Below are 10,324 nucleotides of genomic sequence, written 5' to 3' on the forward strand. Positions count from 1 at the left end.
ATTTCCTTTAATAACTTTGATATTTACTTCAGAAAACTCATTTAAACCACTTAAATCAGTAATCAATTTGGGAAGAATCAACATTTTGTAAGAACATTAAGAATATGTAAATGTTATTAAATGAAAAATAGTAACATTTAACAAAAAATAAATATAAAACAGCATAGTATAATACCAATTCATTAGTTACTATCATCGCAAAAAAAGGATAGTTAGGATCGTCACTAACTTGTCGATAACCTTCCACATTGCTAATATGTTCATATTCTTGCTCAATCAAAGGAGTGTTGTTTAACAAAATTTGACGACCGTGTTTATTGAATATGGTAATATTAAAATGTTTCACATCGTTAATTTTAAAACACAATATATCCCCAGGATTTAACCTTAGATCTTCAATAAATTTAAACCAACCATCAGCAAAACAGTAATTTCGACCAATCTTTCTGATACGGACTTCCCATTTATGATTCTCGGATACGTTAAGTATAACCTTATTATCCGGTAAAGGATAATCATAATGTTTAGAAAGAAAAGTATCTGGTAGAACCTGTAAAAAAATCAATTATTACAAATTGATGAGTATTATGTTATTAATAAATGGATATAAAAAAACAAAAATCTATAATAAAATTTTATACCATTGGACTTTGTAAAGGATTTTGAATAATTTTACAAAACGGTTTCCCCCACTCTTGATTTGGATCATGACAGAAGAGCTTGAACTTGAAAGTACGATCACCAAGATAGTTGAAAATAATAAAGAAATATCCATGTCCAAAGTAGTTTAAAACCTCAGACCATCCATCCGTAAAGCAGAAAACATCTTCTATTAATTTAATAACAAAACACCATGAATGCGTTTCATCAAATTTAAGAGTAACAGTTGAGGATTCTAACTTATTCATCCATATAAATCTACTCATACACATAGGTATTGCCTGAAAACCAAACAAAGAAACGGAAAATTTATTTCGAACAAAAGATAAAACAATACGAATGATTAGTTTAAAAAAATAATCAAAGTTATGTACCTGTTGAATGGATAGTGGATCAAGTATAGTTATGATAAAATACGGACCATGACGATACATGTTAACCCAAACAGGAAAATTCAGAAAGAAGACTAACAATCAAATAGCAATGCAGCACATAGAATGAAAGAAAAAATTATGAGTATGTATTTATAGGCGAAAATTGAAAAATTAAAATTAAAAATACAATAGAATCAAAACTGATTTTAACTATTTATTTATGTAAAATATAATATATACCAATAACAAATTGTAATAATTTCATTAAAGTACATTTTTTTTCGTTAGTTACTATAGTTGTATATTTATTGGGAAATATTACATTTAAATTAAACATCGAACAAAAAGGTTAACAAAATAACATATATCTATTTATGTAAAATATTGACATAAATCATTGAAAAATAAATAAAGATACAATTATAATAAACATTGTACCGACTTAACTTAAATATTATATTTAAATTTAATACAAAAAGGATATATCATATACAATATTATAATAATTCTAATAATTTTAATAATTATAAATTATTAAATCTAATATACAATGATAACATATCAACTCAACTTCAATCAACCCTATCAACCTCACTCACAAGGATCAAGATACCATAACCGACGGTTGAAGAAATTGGTAAAGTTACTTTACCGACTTGAATTCCGATCAGTTGAACGGCATTCTAAGGTTTGATTTACACATTTATTATCCGATCACTTGAAGCGCAATTTCTGTTTTAGTTAATATACATACTTGTATCCGGCGATGATTAACAAATTAGACGTGAAATAGGGTTTTCGAATTTCATGAAACTGAATGTTGTTTATGTTAGGTAAAAATTATAGCAATCCGGTTAATAAAGTTTCCGGCGACTTGTATGTAATAGGGATTAGATTCTATTGCATGTGTTTTAAAGTTTAAAATTCTGATTAATAAGGTGTTTTGGTTGATATATTTTGTTGATCTTCTTCTGAAAAATATAATTTCTGCTTTAAGATTGTTATTTGATTGATTGAATATCTTATAAGTATACAATAAGACTTAAGATTGACGATTGTTTTTGTTGACTGTAAGGTGTTTATTTCCGGCTATTATTGAAAATTTAGACGTCAATGCTGTGTATGTTATGTGTATCTAAGAGGGATTAGATTGTATTGCATGTGTTTCAAAGTATATAATTTTGAATAATAATGTTATTTGTTTGATATATTTTGTGGATGTTCTTGTGATCAAATAGAATTTAATTGGTTAATATTGTTATTTGGATGATTGAATAGGTTTTTAGTATGACATAAATTTTAAGATTGAGAATATTTGTAGTTGACTTATATTGAAGTAGGATTATTATTGGTATAAATAAATATTTATAAAATAATGTGTATCCAGTATACCTTAAGACGTATATGTATGCATTCAATTTGAATACTAAATGTTTATAACAGTATATGATATGTTACAGGTATATAAAAATGAGTTCGTCATGCTTAACTGTGTTAGATGAAGATTTCTCGTTCAAACTGGTATGCTACAAATTGTACCAAAAAAGTATATATTATTTGTGTTACATAATATCTAAAACATAAATTTAACAACAGGTGCTGCCAATTGACTTTGTTAAGAGTGTGTATGGTGATTATTGGCAAAGAACTAAAGTTATGATAATTCATGAAAGTCAAAGAACTTGGACAGTTTATTTGAGAAGTATAAGCGGGGAATCTGTTATGAGTGATAGATGGAGTAATGTTGTAAGGGATCTTAATTTGACAAAGCAGACGTTCTTGTGCTTAAGGATAATGGAAGATAAAAATATTGAAATGGATTGTTTCATCGAGAACATATGTGGTGAATCTTTCTTAACAGTAAACCGTTATGGCGTTTTAAAGATAATAGTAAGTATAGTAATATATATGAATGTATTTCTTTATTATAGTTGTAAAATAAATGCTTTACATATATACTTGAGAATAAAATGCTACATAATATTTCAGGTTATTCCAGAAGCTTATGTGACAAAATATTACTCTTACATGCCAGTCAACGATTATTATAACATATGTGCAGCAGGTCAGATTTGGAAAGTTGAGACGGACAAAATAAATGATAATTATGTGTTTACAAAAGGTTGTCCGAAGTTATTTCTTGATCTTGGGATAGAAGATGATGATATATTGTTGTTGATGAAGACGGACAACAAAACATTTGACTTAAAAATTTATCGTCGAGGAGTTGAGGTTGTTTTGACCAACAAAGAAGAAAGTGAAGATGAGTCTCTACTTGAAATACCTAAAGACACATACTACAAAAACGTTCAGTTTGTAAGTATTTTCAACTTAAATACAATGGTTTACTAATATATACGACTTATTTACGTATGTTATTATATAACAGACATTCTATGATGATGATGACTCGATAGATCAGTTGATTTGTGAGGTACTAACTTCACATTTATGTAGAATAAAATACATTACAATCAGATTTTGTAATACTATTAACTATCATACATAGATTCATGAAGGTACTAACAAAGAGGAGGTCAATAAAAACATTACTGAAAAAGAAAAGTCGAAAGAAGAAACAAAGATTTGGATGAGAGAAGCGAAAAAGCAAACAACAAAAGATGATGTAATTATTTGAAACATAATAATACATGTTCAGTTTTAATTAATATATGTATACATATTTAGTTAATAATCGTTATCTATTTTTATCTAAAGTTAGTGTTTCTCTTAACAACTAAAGAAGAAAGGAAAACAGGTTGAGGCATATTGTCATGCGGAGGACAGTAAGGAACTGATATGCGAAACAGAAGTTGAAATGCCAAACGTGAAAACAGTTGGAGAAAACTCGAAATCGGATGGTAAGTATATGATAAGATAACAACATTGGTTGGTCAATATTTTTTATAAATTAAGATATTAGTCTAAATATAATGTATGTCTTATAAATTAAGGTAAACGAAAAAAGAAAGAGAAATGATAATGCTTTGATGATAGTGGAAATGCGAATGAATCACAAAAAAAATTTGTGCGCCAACCTAAACCTTTATTATTGCTACACGAGCTTTTTTCTATCTTTTTGGTGTAATGAAATGATATTCATATTCCATACCATAAATCCTACAATAAGTTAATTTGATGCTTAGATTCTTTACATTTTAACCGAACCATGCAAAAGGTCATAGAAATCCAGCGTAAGAAAACAAAGAAAATGTTCTCTAATCTTGGATATGATCGGCAGGCATATGTATGTGGATGACGGACTTTATAGGAAATCGTTTGCCTACCTTTAGTTACTTATCCAAACACTTAACGTAAATCATATGATATTATTTGTTTATAAAACTATGTACAAGTGGGTTACGATTATAGGACACCACGAAGTTAAAAAGATAATTAGCAACACATGCACTTGTCGTGATCTTGTGGATATCCATGTGAAGAGGACTACTATAAATTTGATTTTTTTTTCAAGATGTTGAAAAATTGAATCAAACTGTGAAAATTTCGGCCTTCAATATAGGTAGTTGTGTTCAAGATCGGATAATCCGGTTTTCGGATAGTGAAATATTAACATCCGAACCCGAATCCGAAATTTCGGATATCCGATTTTCGGATATACGAAATTTCGGATTCGGGTTCGGATATCTAATCGGATATCCGAATATCCAATTTTATATTTAATTTTTATTTTTTATTATTTTTTAATATTTAGAACCAGATTTTTCGGATAGTTTCGAATATCCGAATATAAATTTCGGATATTTTTCAGATATTTCGGATATTTTTTTTCGGATACTTCGGATATTTTTCGGATATTTCGGATATTTTTTCGGATACTTCGGATATTTTTCGGATACTTCGGATATTCGGATATCCGAAAAAAACAAAAATTAAATTTTCAGATATTTTCGGATAATCCGATTATCCGAAAATTCTCAAAATCACTATCCGAATCCGAATCCGAATTTTCGGATTATCCGATTTTCAGATATCCGAAAATTCGGATATCCGAAAATTCGGATGTTTCGGATACGGGTTTTCGGATATTTCGGATTCGGATTTTTTTGAACACCCCTAAATATAGGACGGTTATGAGTTTAATGGAAAGGGTAGGGCCATGAAAGGATAGGAAAGTACAAGAAAGTTTTTTGGATTTTATCTTTTGTTTTACTTTTTTGTTTTTGGTGTTTTGAGTTAATAGAAATACGTAAAATAGTTATATATATTTTTTTTGTTTATAACATTCATATGTAAAATATGTAAATCTATATTTAACGTGTGCAATTATATCATTCATATCTATATCTATATATATTAATAAATGAGATGATTTGGGCTATGTGGCCTTGAATGGTGGAGCCATTTTGCTGATGTGACATCCATTGGTTTAGTGAACCTTGATTTTGGGAGGGAATTCATGTAATTCTCTATAAACAAACCAACTTTCACAAAACACAAATATAAAACCAAAGAAATACGCGGGATCCGAAAAAGTTTGGGCCGGGTTTCGGGTTTTCCAGATTACCCATTTTGAATATTTGAATATGGGTCCTTTAAATTGTTTTTACACAATTATTGTGCATACCAATTCTTAATCGGTGATCTTCATTCTCTCTGTTCTCTCTCTTCTACCTACCTTCTCCGATCACAAGCTTAAATCAAGAAATCCTTCACAATCAAAGCTAAACTACATGATCCAAGCGAAATAGTCTTTTTTTATGTTCTCCGATCACAATCTTCAACCAAGAATCCGGTTCAAATCAAAGGTAAATAGACCAAATCGAACCACGATCTGCGTTATTTATGTTATTCGACTTTATTCAAAGTTGATTTTATAAAGATTGTTTCGATTGCTAAAAAACATTTTTTTTTCTGATTTCTGTAGATCCGATCAAAAAAATTAAAGGCGTGTTGTTATTTATTTTATTCGATTGTATACAAAGTTGATTTTATAAAAATTGTTTCGATTGCTAATAACGTTTTCTTTGTTCTTATTTATGTAGATTCGATCAAAAATTAAAGTTGATTTTATAAAAATTAAAGGTATGTTGTTATTTCTGTAATTTTTTTGTTGTTGATGATGATTTTAATTCTCCGATTTTAATCTTATGAATGGATCTATTCTTGATGTCTTCAAAGAGTGATGTTGTTAGTGATTTTATTATTTTGGTTTTTTGTTTTTCTTGAGAAACCCAAAATTTTATGCAACTGCTGGACTCTAAATCTTCGTCGAACTGAAGAGGTAAGTTTAATTTTATGGTTGTTTTGGTGTTTTTTGATCCGATAATTGTTATAGGTTAAATCATTTATGTTAATCTGTATAATTTTTTTAGTTATTTTTTATTTTTGAAAATCTAACTAAGATATTTTTTAAAATTTGAATGTCTTTGTTTTCTTAGTAACAAATTTTGTATTGTATCAACTATCAATCCATTAAAGATTTCGTTATTTCCTTTTTTTAGTATGATAATTTTCTAGAATTAAGGTTTCTGTTTCTATAAATAAATGGTGATTTATTTTTAGTATGATAATTTTTAGTATGATAATTTACGGGATTGGATGATAGTTATTTAATTTTCAGAATTCAAATTTTAAATTTTAAAATTTGAGGTTTCTATTTTAAATTTTAAATTTTGAGCAATTTTAAATTTCATTAGTGATTTATTTTTAGTATGATAATTTCTGGAATAAAGGTTTCTATTTCTATAAATAAATAGTGTTACGTTTTTTGAAACTTCAAATTTAAAATTTTAAGGTTTCTATTTCTATTTCCGAAATTCAAATTTTAAATTTAAAATTTTGAGCAATTTTAAATTTCGTTAGTGATTTATTTTTAGTATGATAATTTCCGGAATTAAGGTTTCTATTTCTATTTCCGGAATTCAAATTTTTAATTTAAAATTTTGAGCAATTTTAAATTTCGTTAGTTATTTATTTTTGAAATCTCAAATTTAAATTTTAGTGATTTATTTTTAGTATGATAATTTTCCGAAATTAAGGTTTCTATTTCTATAAATAAATGGTGATTTATATTTAGTATGATAACTTTTAGTATGATAATTTACGGCATTGGATGTTAATGATTTAATTTTCAGAATTCAAATTTTAAATTTTAAATTTTGAGGTTTCTATTCTAAATTTTAAATTTAAAATTTTTAAGCAATTTTAAATTTTGTTAGTAACTTATTTTAAGTATGATAATTTTCTGTAACACCCCGAAAATATAAATTCTTATATTATAAAATTCAAAGAGTTAATAAACAAGAATTTACAAACTAGGAACTTAACCTAGTTAAATTCAAGTCTTGAAATAATTCACAATAGGATTAAAACACATAAATTTAAGAATAAAACAAAGTTGGGGGACTAAACTTGCCAAAGAATGAAAGTTAAATACTGAATTGTGACAAAACTCACCAAACACACCATTTTTGGTGTGTCTGGTCGATCAGGAACAAGAAAGGGGCGACCCCCATCCTCCAAACCCTAAAATCCACAAATCCATTAAATTGGAGGTGCAAATCCTATCCAAAACGAAATCCGAGCTTAGAATTGTGATCCTCATCGCAAGAGGATTAAGAGGTATGTAAAATTTGATGAGAATTCTCTACTTGAAATCCTCATGAATTTAAGCAATCTGAAATTTGTTGATGCATGATAGTAATTTAGTTAGATTAATGATGATATAGTGTCTAGGAGTAAAACCTAGACAACTACATGTGAATTTATGCCCAAATTCAGGAAATTCCATGAATCCATGGAAGCTAGGTTATGGGTTTTATAAGATGATGATGAACACTAGGATTTTGAATGATAATTCTAGTATAAATTTCATTATAGGAGGTAATTCCTGTGATATTGATACTAAGATGTGTGCAAGGTTTACTAATTAAAGTGAAATTTGAGGTTTAATTGCAAGTCATGAACTTGGAGATGATGGTAGGAAAATCTGACCCGTTAGGTGTTTGTTGAAATGCCTAAGTGAGGTTTTTTATGCTAAATTTGATGAAAACGCAGATTTTGACCATGTCTCATAAATGATGTGATTATGGTCATGAAAAGAATTCTAAACAAGTTAAAAACTGAATTTACTAGGCAAAGAGTCCGGATCATCAAGCGGACAAGCCGGAGGGAATTCACGGGGAAAAGGCGCGCTTTAAAGGTATGAAATTTATCGTTTCATTACATTATACTTATTGTTAAGTTTTATCTCATTATTCAAACACGATGATCGAGAGTTACCTTTATGTTATGAACTCGACTAAAGTCTTAAACAAGTAATAAACATGGAAATTGGATGTCCGTAAGGTGCCTTATTTAGTACCCAAACGGGTCAAAACAAGTTTTGTATATAACATGAAGTTAGATATCATTACATAAAGCATGGTTATAATTATTGTGTAAGTTGTAAGTTGGACGCGCTAAACTTGTTGCGAAGTTAAATTCTTCATACAGGAGTTAAGGATCCGAATTTGGTAAACATGTCTAAGTTGTATAGCTGATAAACATGAAACTTGAACTGGCAACTGATGCACGACCATGCACCCAACTGCACGACCGTGCAGTCCCTACGACGTTGGGGGCACTGGCAGTGCACAAGCCAGTGCACTGGTTTACTCGGAAACGCACGGCCGTGCGGATAGGTGCACGACCGTGCGCCACCTTGCGTCGGACAGCTTCGCGTAGACAGCAACATAAGGCGTCGGGTAAAATTGGAAAATGCATGGGGCATCGGCGACGGCCCCTAGATTTGTCATTTTGCTGCAGAATCGAATTCGTCGTCCGAAAACGCTAAAACTTGCGTAACTTTTAAACCGTTTACCCGTTTAACCTCCCGTTTCTTCCTACTTGCTTGTAAATTCAAAATCCTCGATTTCTCTAAGTGGTTTTAACGCACCTTTTTATTTATATTATTGGTCAAGGACCATAATGCTAACATTGGGTTAAAATGCTCAGTTTTTCAGGTTTTCTAGCAGAAGGGTGATGATCAAGTATATGCATCCGAACCGAACACTCTAACAAACGCTTCCGCACACGATCTTTAGTCTAAAAGACTGTGTAAACAATTGTAGTTATCGTTTTGATTATGGTTTCGTACAAACAATACATGTATGTTGTGTCTAGTTATGGTTTAAAATATTAAAAGTTTATGTAAACTCTAAATTTTTGGCATCAAATGTAAGGTTCTATGTTATTAAATCTAGTACTTTAAACTGGGTGTTACATTTTCCGGAATTAAGGTTTCTGTATCTATAAATAAATGGTGTTACGTTTTTTAAAACCTCAAATTTAAAATTTTAAGGTTTCTATTTCCATTTCCGGAATTCAAATTTTAAATTCAAAATTTCGAGAAATTTTAAATTTCGTTAGTGATTTATTTTTAGTATGATAATTTTCCGGAATTAAGGTTTCTATTTCTATTTGAGGAATTCAAATTTTAAATTTAAAATTTTGAGCAATTTTAAATTTCGTTAGTGATTTATTTTTGAAACCTCAAATTTAAATTTTTGTGATTTATTTTTAGTATGATAATTTTCCAGAATTAAGGTTTCTATTTCTACAAATAAATGGTGATTTATTTTTAGTATGATAATTTTTAGTATGATAATTTACGGGATTGAATGTTAGTGATTTAATCTTCCGAATTCAAATTTTAAATTTTAAAATTTGAGGTTTCTATTTTAATTTTAAAATTTTGAACAATTTTAAATTTCGTTAGTGATTTATTTTTAGTATGATAATTTTCCAGAATTAAAGTTCCTATTTCTATAAATAAATGGTGTTACGTTTTTTGAAACCTCAAATTTAAAAGTTTAAGGTTTCTATTTGTATTTCCAGAATTCAAATTTGAAATTTAAAATTTTGAGCAATTTTAAATTTCGTTAGTGATTTATTTTTGAAACCTCAAATTTAAATTTTAGTGACTTATTTTTAGTATGATAATTTTCCGGAATTAAGGTTTCTATTTCTATAAATAAATAATGATTTACTTTTAGTATGATAATTTACGGGATTGGATGTTAGTGATTTAATTTTCAGAATTACAATTTTAAATTTTAAATTTTGAGGTTTCTATTTTAAATTTTAAATTTAAAATTTTGAGCAATTTTAAATTTAAAATTTTGAGCAATTTTAAATTTCGTTAGTGATTTATTTTTAGTATGATAATTTTTCCGGAATTAATGTTTCTATTTCTATAAATAAATGGTGTTACGTTTTCTGAAACCTCAAATTTAAAATTTTAAGGTTTCTATTTCTATTTCCGGAATTCAAATTTTAAATTTAAA

This window comes from Helianthus annuus, chromosome 12 (assembly GCF_002127325.2).
Source record: "Helianthus annuus cultivar XRQ/B chromosome 12, HanXRQr2.0-SUNRISE, whole genome shotgun sequence".
Lineage (NCBI taxonomy): Eukaryota > Viridiplantae > Streptophyta > Magnoliopsida > Asterales > Asteraceae > Helianthus > Helianthus annuus.